Here is a 26,165-nt window from a genome sequence, read left to right on the forward strand (position 1 = left end):
TGTCCCACAACTTCACAACATGGTTGTTTGCAGATCAAACTGTACAGGCACACATGATAAAGGGGACGAGCCAGACACATCCTGCTGCACACAGTGAGGCTGCAATTCCACACAGAGCCTTTTGTTGAGATGTCCCACACTATCTCAACTGGTGTCAGCCGCAATGTGTCTGGGGCTAGTATACACACATTGATGCATTCACCAGAGTCAAAAGTCCACAACAGATGACTGTTAAGAAGGGTGACTGTTCTGTCATTGGAGTGGTGCAACATGCAATTTGATCAATGGGAATGAGACATGTAGGTATGGTTCAACAACATGCACAGAAACAGTTCACACACATTCGAAAACCATACCAACCCAATACAGCCTGTTTGGATTTCTTACCAGAACCTACATTTCCACATGTCTGTGCATGGCACGCTGATTCGGCACACGTTGCAATCATCATGGGGAATAGCAGGAGGACTAAGATGACACGAACAGACAAGAGGCAGAGCAACCTGCAAATAACAGGCACACAAGGCTTTACATTGAGAATCAATATCCTACAGGCATGGTCATGTAAAATACACCAACAATGTAGTACACATGTACATTTCAGGATCACTCATTGTGCATATGTGTGTGGCCGAGCATCAGCACTTGTGTGACACATCACAACATACATCGAAGTGACTTTCCATACAGTCAGCTGGAAACACAGTTTGCAACACATGCCACTCTATGCTACAAGCTTGCACAATAATTCACAGTGACTCACCTTTAAGAGAAGTAGTTGCATATGAGCTGACTCCGGATATCATCCTCCTCCTCCTCATCACTTTCATCATGGCCAAGGCCGGCATCCTCAACGGGTGGGTGTTCCAGCTCGTCACGATCCAGGATGAGTGGCACAGCCTCCTCAACTGCCATGTTGTGCAGCATGCAGCACACGATGAAGATGTTACACTCCTTTTGTGGGGCGTATGGGAGGGATCCACCGGTCTTATCAAGGCACCGGAATCGACTCTTCAGGAGTCCAAAAGTCTGCTCTATCACTCGCCTGGTCTGCCCGTGTGCATTGTTGTACCGCTGGTCTGCAGCTGTTCTGGGATTGCGGAGCGGTGTCATGAGCCACGGCATGTTGGGATATCCTGCGTCTCCTACAAGTAAACATCATGCAAAAAAGTGTGTAATGAGATGCCGTCATACATAAAACATAAATGAGACATACAGGACAAACAGAGTTTACCCACCAACAAGACATGCCCCCTCGTTGTGCAGCTGCAGCATCATCAGTGGTATCCTGCTACGCCTCATTATGAATGCATCATGCCACAATCCTAGAAAATGTGCACAAACATGGGAAATGCGCATGTTAGCAAGACACACAAGCAGGGCATTTATTGAGTGGTAATGTTTCCTGTTGCGGAAGGCCTGATCCTGAGCCTGTGGTGGCACCAAAGCCACATGTCTACCATCAATGGACCCAATGACATGTGGCATCCCTCCCAAGGCATCGAAGTCACCATTGACATCTGTCAACTCTTGTGCAGTTGGAAATTTTATGAACTCATCAATATGCTGCAACATAGCAGCTAACACGTCACGTAGAACACGGCTAAACATGGTTTGGGACATCCCCCCAATATCAGCTATGGTAAATTGAAACGTACCTGTAGCACAGAAATGTAGTGCTGCCATCACCTTTAGCTTGGGTGTCAGCGCAGTCGGATACCTGTGTCGCGGTTGGAGATGTGGTTCCAGCCTGACCGTCAAGTTCTGAATCAACTCTCGAGTGAATCGGTAACGTCGGATGCAATCACGTTCCCTGATGCTCTCCAAGTCCGGAAAAGGCCTTGGTAGGGGCGGTGCCCTGCAGGACATATTTGGGAAGAATTGAGAACAACTGTCAGCCAACAACGATACCAATGTACATAGCACATGCAACACTGCAACTACACATCAAATCACTATGGGGTCTGGCGTGTGCAAGACATCCAGGACACATATGGCATCTTGCTGGCACTCCAACATTTCATATCGGACAAATTGTAAATGAGGTGTGCATGTGTTAAAGCAACACCACAGCCATTGTCATGATGCAGACATGTATGCCTGGGGATAAATGATGTATGATGCCATCAGACACAAAATCCTTTGAAAAGCACATGTGGCATGGTGTGCGTACATGGACAACCATATCAATCACAACACAGACGCATGAGAGATGCACCAACAGCATATGCAGTTAATGCAACACAAACAGCTATTGCAACTCTTACCATGACACACACATGACATTGTCAGATAGTGTCATGCTGAGCCTCAAAATGTCAAGTGAGAAGGGGCCCCGGTCACTGGGATAATGAGACAGCTGCCCATAGTGAAGACTGTGCCATCCCAGTGTTGATGTGCATGAATGAATGCACACATGTAATGTGTTACACTTAATGCCCCATCACACATGACAGGTGTCAACAGGTCGTCACACTGATTGAGGAAAGAGTCAGATGCCCTGTGCTATGTCACAGCCTGCTACACCTAGGCACTGCTCATGTAAGTATGCAATGACAAAAACCTGTTATACATCCTGGTTTCAACCGTACACAAACATTGGTGCCATGTGTGCGCCTCGTAACACTATTGTAATGTTGCAGTAAGTGAGCGTGTGCATTGCACCGTACCCCTGCCTTCACCACAGCGGGTGTAACGCACCGTACCCTGACCTGACGTGCGTGTGTGCGCCTCGTTTCACTACTACAATCGTGCCATAGGCGAGCGAACGGTACCCCGACCTGACGTGCGTGTGTGCACCTCGTTTCACTACTACAATGGTGCCATACGCGAGCAAACCATACCCCGACCTGATGTGCGGTGTGCGCCTTGTTTCACTACTACAATGGTGCCATACGCGAGCGAACCGTTCCCCGACCTGATGTGCATGTGTGCGCCTCGTTTCACTACTACAATTGTGCCATACGCGAGCGAATCGTACCCCGACCTGACGTGCGTGTGTGCGACTCGTTTCACTACTAAAATGGTGGCATACGTGAGCGAACCGTAACCCGACCTGACGTGCGTGCGTGCACCTCGTTTCACTACTACAATGGTACCATACGTGAGCGAACCGTACCCCGACCTGACTTGCGTGTGTGCGCCTCGTTTCACTACTACAATGGTGCCATACGTGAGCGAACCATGCCCCGACCTGACGTGCGTGTGTGCGCCTCGTTTCACTACTACAATCGTGCCATACGCGACGTGAAAAGCACCATAGACGTGTGGAGATCTCAGAAACTAGCTAGGGTACACCTATGGGGCAAATAATGGGCCCTGAATGCAGCCTGGTTGTCATGGATACTGAGATTTTAGTGTGTTCTACAGGTGTCCTGCAAAAGTCAGTTGGGCAGAAATATACAATGTTGCAATTAGTATTTGGAGCTGAAGCTCAAATTTTAAAGCATGCAAATGTGAGTCAGGGCCTTATGTTTGAAGGGATTGGATGAAACATAGGATGCAAAGTATTCTGGCCTATCGCACTGTACTCCAGAAACAAAAAGCCCCTCAGCAGCACAGTTTTAAGGCTGCATGTGTCTGTGAGTGAGCACTTGCCTGCACAACATTAGAGTGGACCACCCTGCTGCTGTCTCTGAATTCCCTGGACTCTGAATCTGCTGGCCATGGAGAGGGCACCTGCATTCAGTGAGGAGGAGAACCAGGCCCTGCTGGATGCCCTCCTACCAAACTACAGCAAGCTGTATGGGAGACCAGGGGAGCAGGTGAGTGATGACTGCACTTGCTTTGACTGTGCACCTGTTGTGTGAGTGGCACTACTGGCATTGTGTATTTGTGGAACAGACATGCAATGTGGTTTGGCAGTGAGTGCCGGGTGTGTACATTGTGCTGTCTCCCATGCAGAGCATGTTTTAGTTAAAGTGTGTTTACTCAGTACTTTCATTATGCTAACAGCATAGTAGGAGCAGCAGTACCTAAACCAAAGACTATGACTCTACGGGATTATGTCAGCCTACCTCCCATCACAGGCCACCACAAATGTGGCACGTGTTTATGCTGCAATTCAACCATCGAAGGCGACTTGTTCCAACATGAAGGCGTGTCATGGAAACACGACCAGTTCACGAATTGTAAAACGCGAAATATAGTGTATGCCATCATCTGTGTTTGCAACAAGATATACATTGGAAAAACGAACCAAGAGGCGAGACAAAGGATGTCACAACATAAATCTCGCATAAAAATGAAAGTACTAACAGCTCCACTAGTTCAACACTGGATTGACGAATCCCATGGAGATGGGGACTTCAAATGGACAATTATATCCAAAGTAGAACCGGATCCACGAGGTGGTGATATAGAGGGTAAACTAAGACAGAGAGAAGCAATGCTTATCCTTAAATTTAACACCACTATTACAGGCCTCAATGAGATGTCTGAATTGTACCACCTATAAGGAAGCATATGCCACACCACCATAGAAAAGAACAGAGAACATGCTTTCCTTCCGTAATTAATTCCGCGTTGAGTTCTAATCATAACCACACTGTTTATAACATGACAGTACGTGTGTAAGGACATTTAAACGATCATCAGATTTGTAGGCGCTTGTGTAGCGCCTATCGACCGGAGACCAACCCCAATATTTATAGGCACAGCCGCGCCACATAGTCACACTAAAAGACGGTAGGAACTACATTCCCCATAAAGACGTCGTGGACTCTATGACAATTTCCTGATCCACCAACATAACTTTCATGATATGACATTCAGTGGATAATAGACTTTTACAAGACCATCCCATTTGTAGGTGTTTGCGTAGGACATACCGACCTGCGACCAACTTTAATGAATAAAGTCACAGCCGCGATACACTGTCGCACTAAAAGTCGGTAGGGACTACATTTCCCATCAATACGTCGTAGACTTTAATACAACTTCCGGACCAACAAGGAAGTGAACATGCCAAATCAGATGGCGTCTTCTGCGTGAAAGGATAACAACCAAATGAGGACAGCGCAACCTCTACAAGGTAAACACAGTCGGGTTCCGTTCGTCGGTTAAAGCCCCCCGCCTAGTTAGTCGTCCCGTTAACGAGAAATGTTTACTACACGGGTCCCTCCCCTCGTCCAAGCGGCCTTTACTAAAACATGTTAAACTGCCTCACCCGCCCAAGATACGACAGTGAATGTACCATCTGTCTTCTAAGCATAAGCTCATTAAGCAGTAGCGAGTGGTTGAACGTGTAAGATGAGCCCTGCGTCCCACACATCATGTTACTCACGAATTCGTTTGTCATCCGTTGGAGTTGCCAGGAGAGTTGTCTTTTAAGCATAAGCGCATTAAGCTGTTGCGAGTGGGTAAACGTTTAGGAGTAGTCCAGCGTCCCACACATCATGTTATTCACGAACTCGTTTTTCATCTGTAGGAGTTGCCAGGAAAGCAAGCTATCGAAAACGGGAAAAATTCCTCGGTGGTCCGTCAAACATCCATTTTTTGACCGTGGCAAAATATTAAAAATGTAAGTTGCTCTGACTTCGAATACGTTGTACCCTCATTTTCTGAATCCCTCTCTGATCAAACCGTGCAATGACCAAGAATGGTTTCCTTTCTGATTTCAGGACTTGAAAAGTGTTACAAAGCATATACAGGTATGATACAAATTATGCTGATCGGTATGCGAGTTGAAGGTCCCTCATGTGTGGTTTTGACTGAGTGTATGTTTATTTATGTTTTTCAGATTATGTCTGTCGGTCCTGAAGAGAATCTCTCAATCCAAGTAGAGATTCGAAACGCGTCGACCCCTTCTCTTTATTAAATAATCCTCCTTCCGCATTGATTTTGAAACATTCTGTTTTTTGCGACCAACTTTCATTTCAAAATATTGTAAAAATATACAAAAGTGTGTGGTCGGATATACAAATATATGTCAAATTTGGCACGTTTTCATTTAAATGCATAGGCCTTACCTGAAAATTCGAGCAGATATTCTGCAATAGGCCTCACCCTGTGTAGTTAGCATTTAAAGATTGGCTTCACTTAGCCGTACTACCTTCATGTGTTGTCGATTGTCTATTGTCTAATTGTTGTCCAATTGTGCCTTTGATGTTGTATTGGCAAATTGTGTTGTGGGTTTGCACCCTGTTGTCTTTGGCCCTGGCTACTATTTAAAAAGCCCTCATAAATTTGGTGTTTATTAGTTGAGTGTTCTGTGAACATTCCTCTTTGCTTGAATTTAATTTCCCGGTTAATTTGTTTGGTTATTTATACCTCTCGTGTATGGGAAAAAGAAAGAAAAAAAGAAATAAGTCAAAATAAATAAAATCAAAAACAAAAAATAAATTCATTTTTATAAACATTTAAGACTGAACTGGTGGTCTTTGGGTTGAGTAATCTGTTTTGCTCGACACCGATCTAAATAAAATAAAAATAATTGCACAGTACTGGCAATTTCTTTGTTCATTGATCATTTGGCACAGCCTTACTGTGCTTTTGCCAAAACCCTCCTTGATACATAACTGTGCTATGTCACAGCCTGCTACACCTAGGCACTGCTCATGTAAGTATGCAATGACAAAAACCTGTTATACATCCTGGTTTCAACCGTACACAAACATTGGTGCCAAGTGTGCGCCTCGTAACACTATTGTAATGTTGCAGTAAGTGAGCGTGTGCATTGCACCGTACCCCTGCCTTCACCACAGCGGGTGTAACGCACCGTACCCTGACCTGACGTGCGTGTGTGCGCCTCGTTTCACTACTACAATCGTGCCATAGGCGAGCGAACGGTACCCCGACCTGACGTGCGTGTGTGCACCTCGTTTCACTACTACAATGGTGCCATACGCGAGCAAACCATACCCCGACCTGATGTGCGGTGTGCGCCTTGTTTCACTACTACAATGGTGCCATACGCGAGCGAACCGTTCCCCGACCTGATGTGCATGTGTGCGCCTCGTTTCACTACTACAATTGTGCCATACGCGAGCGAATCGTACCCCGACCTGACGTGCGTGTGTGCGACTCGTTTCACTACTAAAATGGTGGCATACGTGAGCGAACCGTAACCCGACCTGACGTGCGTGCGTGCACCTCGTTTCACTACTACAATGGTACCATACGTGAGCGAACCGTACCCCGACCTGACTTGCGTGTGTGCGCCTCGTTTCACTACTACAATGGTGCCATACGTGAGCGAACCATGCCCCGACCTGACGTGCGTGTGTGCGCCTCGTTTCACTACTACAATCGTGCCATACGCGACGTGAAAAGCACCATAGACGTGTGGAGATCTCAGAAACTAGCTAGGGTACACCTATGGGGCAAATAATGGGCCCTGAATGCAGCCTGGTTGTCATGGATACTGAGATTTTAGTGTGTTCTACAGGTGTCCTGCAAAAGTCAGTTGGGCAGAAATATACAATGTTGCAATTAGTATTTGGAGCTGAAGCTCAAATTTTAAAGCATGCAAATGTGAGTCAGGGCCTTATGTTTGAAGGGATTGGATGAAACATAGGATGCAAAGTATTCTGGCCTATCGCACTGTACTCCAGAAACAAAAAGCCCCTCAGCAGCACAGTTTTAAGGCTGCATGTGTCTGTGAGTGAGCACTTGCCTGCACAACATTAGAGTGGACCACCCTGCTGCTGTCTCTGAATTCCCTGGACTCTGAATCTGCTGGCCATGGAGAGGGCACCTGCATTCAGTGAGGAGGAGAACCAGGCCCTGCTGGATGCCCTCCTACCAAACTACAGCAAGCTGTATGGGAGACCAGGGGAGCAGGTGAGTGATGACTGCACTTGCTTTGACTGTGCACCTGTTGTGTGAGTGGCCCTACTGGCATTGTGTATTTGTGGAACAGACATGCAATGTGGTTTGGCAGTGAGTGCCGGGTGTGTACATTGTGCTGTCTCCCATGCAGAGCATGTTTTAGTTAAAGTGTGTTTACTCAGTACTTTCATTATGCTAACTGTGACAATCAATGCATACTGATTTACACATTCTGCTGTGCCACACCTTGCAGGTTTTTTAGCCATAATTTACTGATCTGTAATAGTGTTCACCCCAGAGTGACAGCTGAATGTACTCACTGATGTTTATGTTTTTTGTGGACCTGTGGTGATGTTGTACAAATGCTGTGTTTGAACTCATGGACATTGAAGAGTGTGAATGTTCCTTGTCACCTGGCTGAGTGTGTATGTGATGTTTTGCACAACAGCTGCATGGCATATGCAGCAGCTGTAGCCATCTGATGCGACAAGTATGCAATGTTGTGTGCCTGACTTGCACAGTTAGCAAAACACCTGTGGCACCTCTTTGTCAAGTGGGACATGTGCAAAATGAAGGTTTTATACACTGTTGACACTGGTGATCTGTGCCAGGGTGTGTCTGTCTGGTCTGCTGAGTGTTCTTAAGTGGAGTAGGATATGTGACAGATTGTCACGTGCTGTCCCACAACCTGCATTTGCATGTGTTGTACAGTGTGTGTCATGATCAGTGAGTGTGTTGCCCCCCTTATGCCATATGTTGACTTTCAAAGGCATGTGGTGTGTTTGGGTTTGCCCATATGCCTAATTCACATGGACAATAATGCAAGTCATGTCAGCATCCTATGCCCTATTCACATTATCAATGGTGTGCAAGTATGTGTCTCTGGGACATGGAGCAGGTGTACTGATGTTGATTCACTTGTTCTTCGTGACAGGTATCTGCCTATGAGAAGGGAGAGATGTAGATGGACATCGTCAGGGCTGTCAGGAGTACGGGGGGCCATCGCCGGCGGCTGAGGAATGTCAGGAAGAGGTGGCAAGATATCCGGTGCTGGACCCGGCGTATCGCCCGGGTCCAGCTGAAGATGGAGGCCCCACGCCGTCATGGTTTAAGCCGCCACCTCACCCCCCAGATGCTCCGGGTCCTGGCAGTGATCTTTCCAGACCTCCATAGGCAGTTGCATGAGGAACAGCAGCGAGGAGGGGGTAGGTACATGGCTGTTTGTAGTGTTGTGTGTCAGCTGCTACTTGAGGTGCTATAAATCCTGGAAATACTCCCACAGTTGGGTTGTCTGGTCAGACAGGCTATTTGTGCATTGTATCTTCAATTCCACATATTCAGCTGATGCTCTTTTTCATCCCTTCCCCTCCTCCACAGGTGTCCCCCGGTCTGTGTGTTTTCACATTTGCATATGTTCCTCTAGGGTGCAAGGTAATTAGACTGCACATTGATTAGCGCATCATGTGTGAGGGACGTTTGTGACATGTGTTGGTCCCTTGCCTGTGCCCTGACCTGTGCACTGTGTTTGGCCTTCACATGTGTTTGCACTGATGATGAGTCTCAACATAGAAGTGTGAGGTCTAAAATGCACACACTTGCAGCATGCATGACCCATGTTGAATTCTCAGACATCATCTGTGAGATATGCATATTGTCATGACGGGTAATCCTGAAACAGTCAGCATTTTCTAGACCCATGGATCTGTGTGCCCACTACAGTCCCCTGAGACACCCTGGTATCCAAATCATGTGTTTCATACAACACTGTGCCCATTCTATGTGTGTTCAGGATGGGTCAGCGTTTGTGGGATTGGTGCCTTGCATAGTTTGTATTTATCATGTGTCTGCTACATGTGCACACCGGCCATGGATACAAGATTTGGCTTCTGCATGCTCACACTGGCCAGTGCCTGTGTGCCTATTCAGAACAATCTGTAGTTGTTTGATTGTCATTAATATGTATAGGCTGCTCCACGAGGTGACCTTGGTGTAATTTTTGTGAAGTTGCTGCACTGTTTATGTTACCCTGATTCTGAGTTCTCACTTCTTTGGCTGTATCAATCACATTGACTGAGTGATGTGGGTGTTGTGCTGGAGTGGTGTAATGGGCCTACCTGTTTGGCCCTTGGCAGTTTTGACCTGTGGATGTAAGTTGTGTCTTGGATTTTTAAACTAGGCACTTCCCCTGTGATGGTGGACAGTGCTCTCATTAGGGGCTTTACAGGCTATGTCATTTGCTTCCAGAGATGATTGTGCCTCAATCTTTTTAGACACATGTATGTACTTCTGGTGCAACGCTGTTTTGTCTTGGTGTGCACACTAAGGCGTTGACATTTAGCATGTGGATAAGGGTGTGTCCACGATGCAGCAATGGTTTTGGACTACACAATTGCAGGCACATTAGCTTACGTATTGTCATGATTTGGGACATGTGGGCACTTCACATGACTTCCAGTGGGTGTTATGTGCTAGCAACTGTATGATCTGGTGATAGATGCCCCTGTGTGGACTGACACATTAGAAGTTGTCTCACATTGAGGTATGTACCTTGGCACTCCCAATACTTGTTAAGAGTTGTTCATGTTTTGAATGTGTTCATATGACACATTGTGTAGGTAACACTTATGTGTCTGCATTATAGTTGTTTCACAAGGTAGTGCACACCAAAAAACATTTGCAATGTTTTGGATTAGCAGGCAGCTTTTGGAGGAGGCCAGTGTTTGTGATTGATGGTGTGCCTTGATCTACATAGACATGTCCACACAGTGTTCTGGAGTGCTTGAGAGTCCTTTGTTGTCAATTGCACAGACTAATGCATGTCAAGCCATCAAGACCTCCGTTGGAGCATGTATATGGTACATGATCCATGCCATTTGTTTGTGACAGTGTTTCATTGAAAAGTATGTCAGCTGTTTCAATGAATGTGTCTATGTTTTTGGTGTGCATTTCCTTGTGAGAGATCTTTCATGCAGGCACCTATGTGTTATGTTCACAAGAAGGCAAATTTACACATGCAATGCATGTTGAATGTGTGAAGTATGGTGAGTCCCAAGATGCCAACAATTTGTGACATTAGTTTTCACCAAAATATACTTACAGGGCTCAGAGTGTGGTGTCACCTTGGTGAGTGAGGTGTATTAGCTTGCCCTGAGGGGCAACACAACTGTTTATTTCTTTGTGAACTTGAGGTGGCATCACTTCATTTTATAGATCTGATCTCCTGTAAACAAACAGAAGTTACTCAGTGTGACTCTCATTCAAGTTGTGGCCTGGTCTGTTCTTTGGATCCTTGTGTCCAAGTAGAATTGCGTCTATACCAACTGGGCAGTACTAGTGTCAATTCTGTGCTGAGCTATCTGGCTATTACTCATGATGCCTGCCATGATTTGCAGTGTGACCAAATGATTTTGTGCTCATGTGTCAGATGTGTACAGGTGACTGATGCATTTTTGTTTCTTCTCCTAGCCCACAGCATCATCAACCGACACAGGAGGAGACATCAGCACGGAACAGGAGGAGGGACCCAGCTGCAGTGCCACCAGCGCAGAGGAGTTGGAGGGAGCTAGTGGCATGGAGAGTTAGGGGAGTCAGACGGCCGGACCTTTGGAATGCGACACCTCTTACCATGCGGACGGCTCGGCTTCTGACTCCCAGGAGGAGGGGGAGTATGCGGCAACAGCAGCTACCATCACTATGTCCGTCCCCACCTCCTCCAGACCCATCTCCACCCTCCCAGTTGCTCCGGTCCCTTCTGTCCGTGCTGCTCCCCATGTCTCCTTCGTCCCTGGCACCGCAGCCCCTGCCCCTGTCTCCCCTGCTACCCTCAGTACCGAGTCTGTGGACCTACTCCGGCAGATTCATGTTGGTCAGACATCAATGCTGACTGTCCTCCATGGCCACACAGCTATTCTGACACAGTTGTTGTCATTCATGGAGGGCATGTCAGCTGCGATGTCTGACCAACGTCGGATACTAGCGTCCATGGACTCCTCACTGATGGCAGCAGTTTCACTCCTGCAGCGGTCAGCCCCCCCTCCTTCTGACCCATCCATACCCCCCTCTCCCATACCTGGCCCAAGCACATGCCGACGCACTAGATCACGCACGCCAACACCCACAATCAGCACACCACCACCACCTAAGTGTAAGCGCAGATCTCCTGGCACACAATCTCAGAGGGATGCAAGCACACCCACAGGGTCAGGGGTCAGACAGCAAACACGCAGCCACAGAGACAGTACGCCTGACTCACAGCCCTCTACCTCCACTCCCATTGTGTCCCCGGGTGCAGGTGGTGGTCTGGCGGAAATGGCAGCAGTGTGCAGCGCTGAATATGTTTCCACCTTTGGCGCTGCACAAGCCACTGAGGAGTTTTCCTCCCCCCCTGCACCCACAACACCTACCCTTCCCTCAACTGTCCCTGCGGTGCCAGACCCTGACCCTGATGATACCCCCCACGGGTCAACCCACCTTTAGCTCCAGAATGTGCAGGCAATTTGGGGGTTAACAACCTCCACAATGTCCCCAAACAGACTTGAAAATGGACTGGCCATTGGCCTTGTTGGAGACAGGACTCATTTTTAAATTACTTTTACTTTGGAGCTGAATAAAGCATTTTCTTTTTCATTCTAAACAATTGCATTTCAGGTACTAGCTTTAGGTGCTGTGTGCCTAGGAGTTGATGTCATGTTCATGTTTTGAGATTGTGAAATATGTATATTTTATGATGGTAATGAGGATGGACCATGGTATCTTTGTGCATCACAAAGTAACAGCAATTAATCTTTGGTTGTGTGTGTTCAGTTTGTCAACAGACATTGTTCCAAGGAGTGTCCATTCCTCAGTTATACGATGAGAACTTCGCTACAGAGAGTTGCACAATGGTTGTGCTGACATGTGTGCATATTCACTATGTCGTTGAACGTTCACTCAACAATGGCCATGCCTGCTCACAAATCACTACTGATTATGACTATGTGCCATCCATGTGACTCACTGTACTTGTATTTAGAGTATGTAGAGATGCCTTCATGGACCCATTCACCTTTTTCCCCAATATGCAGATGTATAATCACAGCCTTACCCTTATGTTTGCATTGGTTCTACAGGGTATGTGTGCACATGAATCACAATGTTGTGCATTGTATCTAAGGTCTTTCAACCATATTCCTTCCATGAGCAAGCATGCACCCATCCCTCTTATGTCTAGGCAATGCTGGGAGTCATATCCACCCACCCCTCCTATGTCTGGGCACTGCTGGGAGTCATATCCACCCACCCCTCTTATGTCTGGGCACTGCTGGGAGTCATATCCACCCACCCCTCCTATGTCTGGGCACTGCTGGGAGTCATATCCACCCACAACTCCTATGTCTGGGCACTGCTGGGAGTCATATCCACCCACCCCTCCTATGTCTGGGCACTGCTGGGAGTCATATCCAGCCACCCCTCTCATGTCTGGGCACTGCTGGGAGTCCTCTGCACCCACCCCTCCTATGTCTGGGCACTGCTGGGAGTCATATCCACCCACCCCTCCTATGTCTGGGCACTGCTGGGAGTCCTCTGCACCCCCCCTCTTCTGTCTGGCCACTGCTGGGAGTCCTCTGCACCCACACCTCCTATGTCTGGCCTCTGCTCGGAGTCCTCTGCACCCACACCTCCTATGTCTGGGCACTGCTGGGAGTCCTCTGCACCCACCCCTCTTCTGTCTGGACACTGCTGGGAGTCCTCTGCACCCACACCTCCTATGGCTGGCCTCTGCTGGGAGTCCTCTGCACCCACACTTCCTATGTCTGGGCCCTGCTGGGAGTCATATCCACCCACCCCTCCTATGTCTGGGCACTGCTGGGAGTCCTCTGCACCCACACCTCGTATGTCTGGGCACTGCTGGGAGTCATATCCAGCCACCCCTCCTATGTCTGGGCACTGCTGGGAGTCATATCCACCCACCCCTCCTATGTCAGGGCGCTGCTAGGAGTCATATCCAGCCACCCCTCTCATGTCTGGGCACTGCTGGGAGTCCTCTGCACCCACACCTCCTATGTCTGGGCACTGCTGGGAGTCATATCCACCCACCCCTCTTATGTCTGGGCACTGCTGGGAGTCATATCCAGCCACACCTCCTATGTCTGGGCACTGCTGGGAGTCATATCCACCCACCCCTCTTATGTGTGGGCAATGCTGGGAGTCATATCCACCACACACTCAGATGTTACGCACCGTACCCCAACAATATTGATGTCTGTGCGGCTCGTGCCACTTGCACTGGTGCCATACGCGAGCGTGTGATGCACCGTACCCCTACATTGATGTCGTCTGTGCGGCTCTTATCACTACTGCAATGATGCTGTACGCGAGCGTGTGACGCACCGTACCCCAACATTAGTGTCGCCTGTGCGGCTCTTATCACTACTGCAATGATGCTGTACGCGAGCGTGTGACACACCGTACAAGTACACTTCCATTATTGAGGTACGTTGTACTCACCATATGCGCCATCGTCGATTTCTATGCACCAGGTCGTAGGCGTACAGGACTGGGATGACACGGCCGAGGGGGTTCATGGCGGGTCTGTCGTGTACCAGGGTGCGGTTCGGGCCGGACTCTGCTTTTACGGCTATTTTCAACTCCCGTAGCAGAAGGGTCGTACGGAGTGTCGTCAACACGGATCGTACTTGCTGGACCGGAAACTGCTGGCTGTTTACTTACGGACGGCGCGTACTGCGTAACCCGGATATGAATCGTATGTATTTTTGCGTCGTATGGTGTTTGATACCATTCGTATGTAGATATGCTTTGTGTTAGGATCGTACTTCATTGTACGTACGGGTACGTTGTAGGTGTACGAATCGTACGGGAAAAACGCTCCATACACCGAATCATGGGGGATTTTACCAGATCGGAATCGGCCCCAAAGTGTCCACTTGCAATTCCATACACGAACCTGTAGGAAAATACTTGGACCGTCACCTTCAACCTTTAGTTCAAAAAAATTCTACTTATCTGAAGTACACAACTGATTTCTTGAACCAAAATAAAGTAAATCATATTTGATTAAAACAGTACACCAATTATATGTACCATTTTGAGGGGGAGAGTATCCGCGATTGCCTTGGGGCTGTGTTTCAATGGTTCCAACTGCACAGCCTCAAGTGCAATTCCGATAAGTCTGAGGTACTCTTCTTTGGGTGCGACACGGAGCCAGACTGGCAGGCTTGGTGGCCTATCAATATGTTCCCCCCAACGTGCTCATCCCAACTGGCTAAGAACTTGGGTGTTAAGATGGACACGGGGCTGACAATGAAGGCCCAGATTCTGGGGGTGTCGGGTATGTGTTTCGGCCTCCTCAGGATGCTACGGAGGTTTCTTCCCTTATTATCGGAGGAGCACAGGAAGCTGACTGTGCAGGCCCTGATAGGCTCCAGGTTGGATTATTCTAACATTCTGTACCTGGGCCTGCCAGAGTACCTGTTACAGCGGCTACAAGTTGTGCAGAATGCTGCGGCAAGAGCAATTTACGGACTGAACAGACGCGCCAGTGCTGCGGGCTTGCTCCAGACCTTGCACTGGCTCCCAATTCGCAAGCGGATCGCCTTTAAGGCTCTGTCTCTGGCATACAAGGCCCTCCATGCGACGGGTGCTAAGTACCTCCAAAGGAGACTTACCTTTTACCAACCGGCTCGCTCTCTGAGGTCAGAATCCTTATTTCTGGCAACTGTTCCACGAGTGAAGCGAGCACGCCTGGGAGGTCGTTCCTTTGGATTACTGGCGCCCCAACTGTGGAACTCTCTGCCCCTTCCACTTCGGGGAGCCACTAGCTTATTAGCCTTCAGAAAGGACCTTAAAACCTGGTTGTTCCCCCAGTAGGCCTCCTGTGTTTGTTGTTTTCTTTTTATCTGTGACTCTTTCTCTTTTAATGTGTTATGTTAGTTTACTGCAGCCTTATTCAATTAAAAGCGCCGGGACACTCTTTTTGAGTAGCCGTGCGCTCTACAAAAGCCATTTTAACATAACATAACATAACATAACATTGATGTGAAATCTTTATAACTTGAATTCCTCATGACTTGGGCTTGCAGGCGGTGGAGTCATGTCTCGTGAATGCTCCAATGGAAGAGGATTTTAAAATCTTATTGGAACTGCTGCACTATACTTCATACCATAGATATTTTGAGTGGAATAATGAACAATATTTACAATTTACAGGCACTTCCATGAGAAATTGTGCTTCCCCATACTATGCAAACCCCTTTATGTACCGGTTTGAATTAGACAACATCTTGCAAAAATAAGAATGGTTGTAGCACCTTGTAGCATACTGGAGATACATGGATGACATATTCCTCATTTTGAAAGGTGATCAGACAAACTTGGTTTCTGCCATAAATGTTTTGAATAAAATTGATGAACATATTAGTTCAACTAATACCATCAGTAAATACCAGATAACATTCTTGGATGTTGAAATCACTGTTCAGGGTCGAGTATTGGAAACATATGTTTTTGTGAAACAGACAGATAGAAACAACTTGTGACAATTTAACAGTTTCCATCAAAGGCTTTAAAACAACACCTGCCTTACTCTCGACTGTTAAGAATCAAACACATTTCATCCAATGAAAACCATTACAGAATTAGCAAAGAAATGATTGTCACTAAGTTCAAACAGAGTGGATATCCTAACAACACCATACAAACAACCATTGAAAAGGGATGATGCTAAAGAAAGCATGCAACTCCTAACATCTGATAAACAACAAAGTGCCAGCAAGAGATCAGTATTTGTGTCAAAATATTCTACCAAAAACAATAAAACCAAAAATATCATGTTGAAACATTGGCCTATGTTACAAACCACGCATGTATTAGAAGGTATCTTTAACCTTCCTCCTCTATTTGCATACCAAATAACAAAAACTTGAAATAACTTCTATCCAAACCAGACTATTCGAAGGGAGGCCTGAAACATAGAGGAACAATACCATGTCTCAACTGGGGAAGCTGTAACAACATCATAAAAGGTATCACCATCAGTCATCTAACTCAAGGAACTCCAATCAAATTGTACACAATGGACACTTGTGATACTAAAACATAGTTTAACGATTGAAGTGTCCATGCGGTTTAGCATATGTGGGGAAAACAGAATGCAAAATAAGAACTAGGCTCATTGAACATAAAAGTAACATCAGCAATAAAAATGAGAAGTCCACCATCACAGCACACTTTTGCATACACAAACATAATGTTTGTCAATTAAGGTTTCTGACACTGGAATTTGTACCTATCATAGAAGGCAGAGATAACAAGAAATACTTACTCCAAAGAGAGATTCATTGGATGAAAAAATTAACATCCTTTAGCCCCAAGGGATTGAATGAACGGTTTGATTTGAGCTGTTACTCATAATCAAACATTTAACTTAGCTCGGATTATTCAAAACGTTGGTGCTTTGCATTCATTTTTTTAAAAACTGTGTTGCATTTTTAAACTTCACCTTTTTTTGTAACTTTCCATTATCCATCTATTCATCTGTTCATTGAACAGCATTTATTTTATCATATGCCATAGCAGGCCTTACTACAGTAGGCAAACTTGTTTAAAGATGGCGCTCACTGAATTTTAACCTGTCCTATTTCTATTTAAAAGATTTTCCTTCAAATTTGAGCACCTCTCATTCTGGCATTCATCTGACCATATCAAGAAGCCAATGAGGATCAGTTATGGAGTATGTTCGTTACTAATAGAGGCACGATCATTGGATTGTTCACATTCTTCCCGTCACTTATTAAGTAAATCGGATTATTCCTTTTACTCTTGTATTGTTATGAGACTCGTGTTCTATGATCGTACTCACGGTTTTGTGAGCCTGTCCACTCTCTCTATTCACATGTATTTTTAAACTGTGCACTGTGAACCACAGCATTCACCTTTGCATGTTTTACTAATGTGGAGTGGGTTTTTTCAGCAAATGGAGGTATGGTTATTGAATTTACCTTTTATGACAGGAACATTGTTTTGCTTAACACATTGTATTGTATCCTTCATTTCTTATAGCGTCATTGTTTCTCATATATACACACTTCCACAGGGCTTTTTCTTTTCTATTTTCTCTCTGACGATAGGCGCTCATTCACCTACAGTGGGTTACCGCGTCACTTTCCTGAACCTACTTTATTTACCATTGGGAAACTACTTATAATTTTTGGAGGTTGCATGCCTCATATCCTTTTAACAAATCACCATCAGTTGTTTTAGTTGTTTTTTCCCGTTCAAGATTATCGCAGTTTTACAAGCACCGCTAATTATTCATGTGTTGCACATATTTTGCGCATATATCACTGGGGGATTCACTCTATAGGTTTAATAATACTCATTACTTATTAACAGTATAGTTACTAGATGCTTGGTTAGGTGGTCCCATAGTAGTTGATTATCCTATATTTATTACATTTTAGGAGATACTCCCCCAATGAAGGGCCAGTCCCGAAATGCATTGGGATACCTGAGAATTTAAGAACATGTATGTTATAGTGTGATGGATTAACACTACAAAAATGATCATTCAATAGCAAGAAATGAAAACAAGAATTGATCACATTGATGATGTCTATTGATTACCATTTTGAAGAACATTTATAGTCATCCTTATAAGGTTGCAAATTAATTGTTATCACGGAGTGCATAGTGGGGAAGATACTCCCTGGTTGGATAACGCATCAGATTTCATTCGAATTGTTGCTTTGGATCAGTCTACGATACCCACATGCACCCTACAGTCCTAACTAAAGTGAACACTGACATCTTATCTCTAAATATCCACAGTAGTGTGACAGTTTTTCTATTTTAGCAATGCCATTTTATTGCAATGCCATTGTATTTTGCGCTGGCTCAAATGAGTGAGGGTAGGGGGTGGAGCTGAATATTGCGATCGCAGGATTACAGCTGCCCCAATAGTGCACATGTTGTGTTGACCATCTGGTGTGCTACAGCCAGCCCGACATTTGCACTGTAGACCCAGCAATCCCATGGCTGTGAAACCGGTGTGTTTTCCATGTTAATTCCAATAGAGATTTTAGACCCGCCTACAAACCAATCGGCTAAATGGAATTACATCAAATTTTGAAGAAAGGGAGCTCTTGGTCCAGAAAGAGGAAATATTAAAGGAAAGAGAAAGGTGTATATGTGGGCAGAGCCTAAGCACAGATCACATGGTCTACCAGGAAGTGCTTGCAGCAATCTTGTGACCAATATACATAAGAGCACCCCATTGAAATGCACTGTAGTGAATTGCAGGTTTTGAGGTTCACAAAAAGAGATAAAGGGTGATAACAGATTTTGGTTACAATATAAATCATTTGTTGATGGTTCTATTTGAATTTTTGGAATTGTGGTGTGTTCTAAGGTGATTTTATCCTGTGAAAAAGCGTTCTGATGGGATTTCATGAATCATGCTTAAAAGAAAACTGTTTTCTCCTTATTTTCCCATAGAGGCTATGGAAGGTGCTCCAGGAGCTAAAATGAGAGCATAATTTCTGTAAATTCACACTATCTTTCTCAGCCGTATGACATTCTAACTAAAAGATTTACTTTCAACAGGAGCAGCCTGTCACATGATTCTGTGTCAGGACCAGAGGCTTTGATTTTGCTTCTTTCTCTTTACTGCATAAAATTAACAGCAGCGAATTAAAATAATAGAGTCCATAATCAGTCACATGCTGCAATCACTGATAACGCAATACGTTAAGAATATGCACCACCATTTTTTACTCCTCTTTCTTGCAGGTAGTTAAGCGCCATATATTTGTTTTTCATTATTATTTTCAGTTTAATATAAACAATGGTTCTGTCGGGTATGCAACCTGATTCCATCAATACATGATCTAAATTCCTTATTAGTGCAATTTAGTCTTCTAATTACTCAAGACAGAGCTCCCACCTGAGAGCTTGCTCACCATGCAAATCCAACACCAACGAGGTTCAGGGTAATCATCCGTTTTTAATCTATGAATTAGTTTTTTCATTCATAAATACCCCTTATACATATCAAAAAATTTTATCAGAACTTATTCAGAATTCATAAATATTTTTTCAAAAAGCCGCGCAGAAAATTAAGTGATTATAGTATGACATAAAGTGAAATAGTGACATTCAAACGTGTTTATATACAAGTGAGTGAAAGAAGGGGGGAAAAGAGGCAAAAAGTCTTTTGGCCAGTTCCAGTATTTAGTTAAAATTATTCCAGTAATCCACTCAGGTTGGTTATCATGAAACTGGATATTCCGTACTGGTCCAATAATATCAGTCTCGTCGACGTTTCGACCCTATGGACGCCTTAGTTGTGGGTCTAAAGCGGGTCTTCTTCAGGACATGGGGCTGTGGTAAAGCGCCTGCAGGTTAGATAAGTTAATTGTCAGAGCGGATTTGTAAAGTTGGGGTGAGACATATAGTGACGAGTGACATTCATTACTTGTACACTCACCGATGGGCCTTCGTGAATTGGACCCTGAGTTAGCGTTATGGAAGTCAATTCGGCCGCGGTGGACTTTTAATCTGTTGAATCAAATGAGCATTTGATGAACATTAATCCATATCTATTGGAATTAAGTCACGCCGTCCCTAATAAGTTCCAACTAATTCCAAACACAACCGTGTAAAACTCATGCATAATGGCTTTCACGCTGGTTGTCTTGGAGAAACCTATTCAAGGCCACACACTTGGCTGGCTGGGTCTTGCAGATGAAGCGACCACGGATCGCCACTCCCTGCCTCCCAAAGGTAGCGCAACACTGTCCTTGGAGGGCAAATTACACACTCCCTTATACTCCCAATCCACAGCTTACAGTGTTGTTTGCATATGTGTCAGGGTGCGATACCAGAGCAGTGGCCCACTGGGAACAGGAGGGGCTTGTTACACTGAAGGATCTTTTCAAGTATGTGGTTTAATTTTCTTTAGACCTTTTGCTGACCAATATAGACCCTCCTCCTATTTCCTTTTTAGCTCACATGACTCTTCTGGGTCAGATACGTACACTCTGATATATCACTAGTTACATGTAATCCCTTGTCAGTATGGGTAAAGGGTAATGGCTCGTTATGTGACTGTAATAGGCATTGAAGACATAATACACAACCCCCCTGACCAGACTTCAGACTCACTGGGAGGCAGTATGGCCAATCCTTCAGTTAGAATGATTGGGATAGGTTTCTTCAGTATGCAAGGAAAGGTTCTTAAAATGCTAAGTTGCAGCAGCTCCAATACTATCAGGCGCACAGGACTTCCATGTTCCCCCATGTGATAAGTAGACAACAACCCAACAGAATAGTTTGTTGCCATGCCCAGAGTGATGATTTCTTTAATATGATGTGAAGTTTCCCAGTAATTTCCCAGTTCTGGAATTAGAATCAGGCTCTGCTCTGATGAGTTGTAAGATATACACGACTTCCAGTGGCATGTTTCTGGGACTTAGCCTCCCGTCCTAGTGTGGCAGGTCAGTGACAATGCTTGCTGTTCTCTTACTGATTTTGGTCAAACGGGCCGCAACAATGACCTTGAAATGTATTTTGGCAGTGGTGGCTTCTCTGTGATGGCGGAGGAGCGCCACCCCTGTGGCTCAGAGCCAGAAATTGAAAAATGGAATGATATTTTATTATCATTTTATTTTTCAGCTGCTGGCTGAGCCAAGTCTGTGCAGGGAGGGGTGACGCCGGCCCATGGGAGAGAGGAGGAATGGAGTGCACTTATAAGAGCGCATGTCAGTTTGGCCGGCCATCTTAGGCTGGCTAAACAGAATGCACAGTTAGGTTTCTCCAACGCAGCTGTAGTCCATGGCTGGGTGGAGAAGCAGCAAAGGCTCCCTGTGCCTAAGCAAGCATTAAACCAGCCCGCTCAGGCCAATTGCTGGGAGCAGGAAGCCGAGGAGCACCAAGGCGCAAGGCGGTCGGCAGCATCAGGTAATTTATTTAAATTATTAATTCCGCCTGCTGTTGCCCTGCCTCTCCACCACCTTTTTATTGCCAGCGGCCGCAACTGCATTTCGGGTCCTCATATAAAGCAATGACTAACACCGATCCATAAATGTGTTACCAGCGAAACCATAGCATTGTGTAGGGAAGAGGCCCAAGGGTTATGTACATAACACATTGCCAGGGAGTGGGATGAGTTGAACATAGCATTGTGTAAAGCCAAGAAGGACGATGCAAGAATCCCTTGAGAAACCTTTTCAAGCTCTTCTGCAGCTTGCCATCCTACCACTTCTAAATCGAGGTTGTGATTCGTGTAATAAAGGAAATTTGTACGAAAATGGAGATACTAGTATCTCCATTTTCGTACAAATTCGGCTCCCTCAAGGTCAAGAGGGGCCTACCCAGTGGCACCCAGAAATTACCCTAAAACAATACCTATCCCAGTTAAACAAGTGCTTATACAGATTAAACCAAGGAGTGACCCACATCCTATTGAAATTCCATAAAGGTAATTTGGACAGCTGACCCCCCCATGCAGGCACTCTCGACTACTTACGCATTTCTTATGTCTTACCAAAGGACGGTGGGAGGACCCCCACCACTCTTATAAATCTTGCTTTCAGGATGCAACCCCACTCCTGCTTAAACTTCTGGGTAAGTTAAAGTTAAGGTTTGGTTACTGTTAGAAATTGGGGTCTCTAGTTGGCAGAGGTAGGTACCTTTGTCCAAGTAGGGACCCTTCTTCCTAGTCAGTGTAAGGGGATACACTTCTAAAATAACCCCTGCTCTTCCCCTTGGTAGCTTGGCACGAGCAGGCATCCTTATCTCAGAGGCAGTGTGTAAAGCATTTGCACATAACCAACAGTAATACAGTGAAAACACTACAAATAGGACACCACAACAGTTTAGAAAAATATCCAATATTTGTATATATCCAAAGCAATACCAAAAGGATCAGAATCCAAAATAGAGTACTTAAAAAATATATATACTTTGACAGCTATCCTTAAAATTGCAGGAACACCTCAAAAACACAGTTTGTACGAGTCGTTAGCTTCGTCTGGGGCTACCTTGATGCTGAAAACAACAAAGTCTTACAGTTCCAGCCGACCGCGTCGGTACGGGCCAGCGAAAGCATGGACAGACTTTTTAACAGTACCTTTCCTGTTGCGGCTGGCGTGTTGGTGCAAGCCGGTCGTGGCAACTGTTGTGGTTGCGTTGCAAAATGGAAGCGGTGCGGGGTGCGGTGCCCTCTCGTTGCGGTGCAGGCAGCAGCTCAGTGACAATTGTCCAGACGGCAACGGTGAGACCAAGGCTTATTGTGCAGGGTGAGGCGCTGCCCGATGCGGCGCTGGCAGGTTGTGGTACAAGCGACAGAGTCGGTTAGCGGGAGCTGGCGTCAGTCGACCCAGATGGCTGTGGGGGAAGAGGCGGTGCATCGTGAAACTTACGAGCGGTGCCCAAGCCATGATGCGGTCACAGGTGTCGAAGTTAGCAGCAGCGACGGCGTTGGTGAGACCAGGATGGCGAAGTGAAGCAAGCCAGTGCAGTGCGGAGTTTGGTGCCCACAGGTCACAGTGTAAGCAGGGCCTACTCAGTGGTGTCAGACGTCGTCACCGGTGAGACCAGGGCTGCGGTGCGAGATGTGGACAGTGCCTTCTGTTGGGCGGTCAGGACACAGAGCCAGTGCCGGAGTCGGTTGCATTTCCCTTCTCTGTGGCAACTGAAAGAGCGATTCTAGAAGCGGTACCCAGAGGTTGGTGAAGTCTTCCCAGTCCCTGAGATTTCATAACAGGATGGAAGCTCTACTTCAAGCCCTTGGAGATACTCAGCACAAGTAAAGAAAGTGAAGTCCTGCCCTTTCACTGCCAGAGGCAGAAGCAGCGACTGCAGGCCAACCCAACAAAGCAACAACACAGCAAAGGGGCAGTACTCCCCTGGCAGCTCCTCCAACTCTTCTTCTTGGCAGGTTCCTTGATTCCAGCGAGTTCTAAAGTCCTTTGGTCTCGGCCCCAATATTTATACTCAAAATGCCTTTGTTCTCTCAGGCAGATAGTGTCTGTTCTTAGTCCAAATCAGTATTTGCCTCTCTGGTCAAGCTTCCACACAGGAGGTGGAGACAGCATTGTCTAAGGCATACAGGGCCTATTCAGGTGCAAAGTAAATCTCCTCCCCCCACTCTAAATGCAGACCAGGCCTATTCAGGTGCTAGTGAAAACTCCTCCCACTACTCTGAATGCTGACCAGGCCTATTCAGGTGCTTGCGAAGACTCCTCCCACTACTCTGAATGCAGCCCAGGTCTATTCAGCCCAACCTTGACTCATTCAGGAAAGGCAGGACACACATCAACCCCCACCTCCCGGTGGCTGTTTGAGAGAATGGACCTCCTCAGCCCCTGTCACTCTAAAGCCAGACAGTCAATCTACATACCAGCAGATGTACACAGGATGGCTAAGCAAGAAATTATCCTCTTTCTGAAAGTGGTATTTTCAAACACACAATATAAAAATCATCTTTACTAAAAGATGCATTTTTATATTCAGAGTTCAGGCATACTAAACGCCATCTTTCTATCTTGTCCCAATGGAAGTTATATTTATAAGATGTTAGAAGTAAAGCTCCCATTCTTTCCTATGGGACAGATAACCTTGCAGTGGTGATAAATGAAATACACTGTAATTCACCACCAGGACATGTCATACACACCAGTACATGTCCTACCTTTAACATGCACTTGCACCCTGTCCACAGGGGTACCTTGGGCTACTTTAGGGGTGACTTATGTGTAGAAAAGGGAACGTTAGGGCCTGGCAAGTGGGTGCATTTGCCAGGTCGACATGGCAGTTATAAACTGTGAGCAAAACCTGCAGTGGCAGGTCTGAGATACCTTTTCAGGGCTACTCATGTGGATGGCACAATCAGTGCTGCAGGCCTACTAGTAGTATTGGATTTACAGGCCCTGGCACACTCAGTGCACTTTACCAGGGGCTTATCAGGTATGCCAATCATGGAAACACCAATCCATAACACAATTTACAGAGAGAGCATATGCACTTTAGCACTGATCAGTAGTAGTAAAGTGCCCAGAGTCCTAAAAACCAGCACAAACAGGTCAGAAAACATAGGAGCAAGAAGAAAAAGGGTTGGGGATAACCCAGCAAAAAGGGCCATTTCCAACAGTTACGAGTTGTTGTAACATGATATTTATGATTTTCATGAATTTGGTCACATACCTTGCTGGTAAAATATCAAACCATATGAACAGACTGTTGATATGACCTAAAATTTCACAAAACTGTAATAGAAACCATGAAATTATATAGTAAATGTACCTTACAGGTGACTTGAATGTCTACACGAAGGAGAGCTGAAACCTTAGAAAACTATTAATGCATATATGTACATGTTGTTATTTCATATTATCAATGGCTGAAAGGGAAATTCTAACATCGGTGTGTAATTCTCAATGAAATACCAATAAAATATATGTTAAAAAGGACACCTACGCCACCGTAAAAAACGTACAGTGCACTCAGGGGCCTGGAGATGCAGGAGAGCGAGGACAGCAGACCATGCATGTACTCACCATCTAAGAGATCCGTGGGAGCCACGCTGGTGTGCATGTGGAGCTGGTGAGAGTCACAATTGAAACAAGCCTTTACAATGCAATAGGTTTCGCAATTGCTTGCTTTTGAGCTATTACCCTATAGATGGTGCCGCCCTCAACAGGCAAGTTAGAGCGCATAGTGCTTCATAAGGAAAGTGGCCGCCATTGTCCTGTGTGGGCACGCTGCAAATACAAAAAAGCAGCCGCCATTGTCCCCTTCAGTGTCAATAAACAAAATAGCGCTCACACAATAGATAAAGCAGACTGTGTAAGGAGCCAAGTAAAAGGTCCAGTCATTATGGGAGGTAACAAATGCAGGCAAGGCGGTACCAAGGAGGGACTAACAAGTCTAATATTGAATAGGAAGCCAGCGTTTACGAAGGACAATGACATAAACCAATTTAAAATATGGGCGGAGAGTATACCGGGCTTCCAGAGCATATTCTAGTACAGCATGCCTCGCAGAGCGAACAGCACATGCGCGCGGCCGCTATGCTCGACCTAAAAACATTATGCGGCCCCAGTAAGAAATAAATTGTGACTGCCGAACATGGACAAATATATTTAGAAAATGTTATTAAATGGGGATGGGGAAAACAGATAAGAAAAAAATGGACATTTATTAAAAGATGGAAATATAAACTCCGGAATTTGAAAGAAAGACTATTGGGTGATGGAAAGACTAACTTGCCATAAGCCCAGAATTCCACATGGCATCAATGATGTGTGAAACCAAAACAAAATAGGCAAACAAGAGGACAAAGGATGTCCACATGTTATCCCTAATATAGAAAGCAGACAACCGGGTCTGTGTATTTGAAA

This window comes from Lissotriton helveticus, chromosome 10, assembly GCF_964261635.1.
Source record: "Lissotriton helveticus chromosome 10, aLisHel1.1, whole genome shotgun sequence".
Classification (NCBI taxonomy): domain Eukaryota; kingdom Metazoa; phylum Chordata; class Amphibia; order Caudata; family Salamandridae; genus Lissotriton; species Lissotriton helveticus.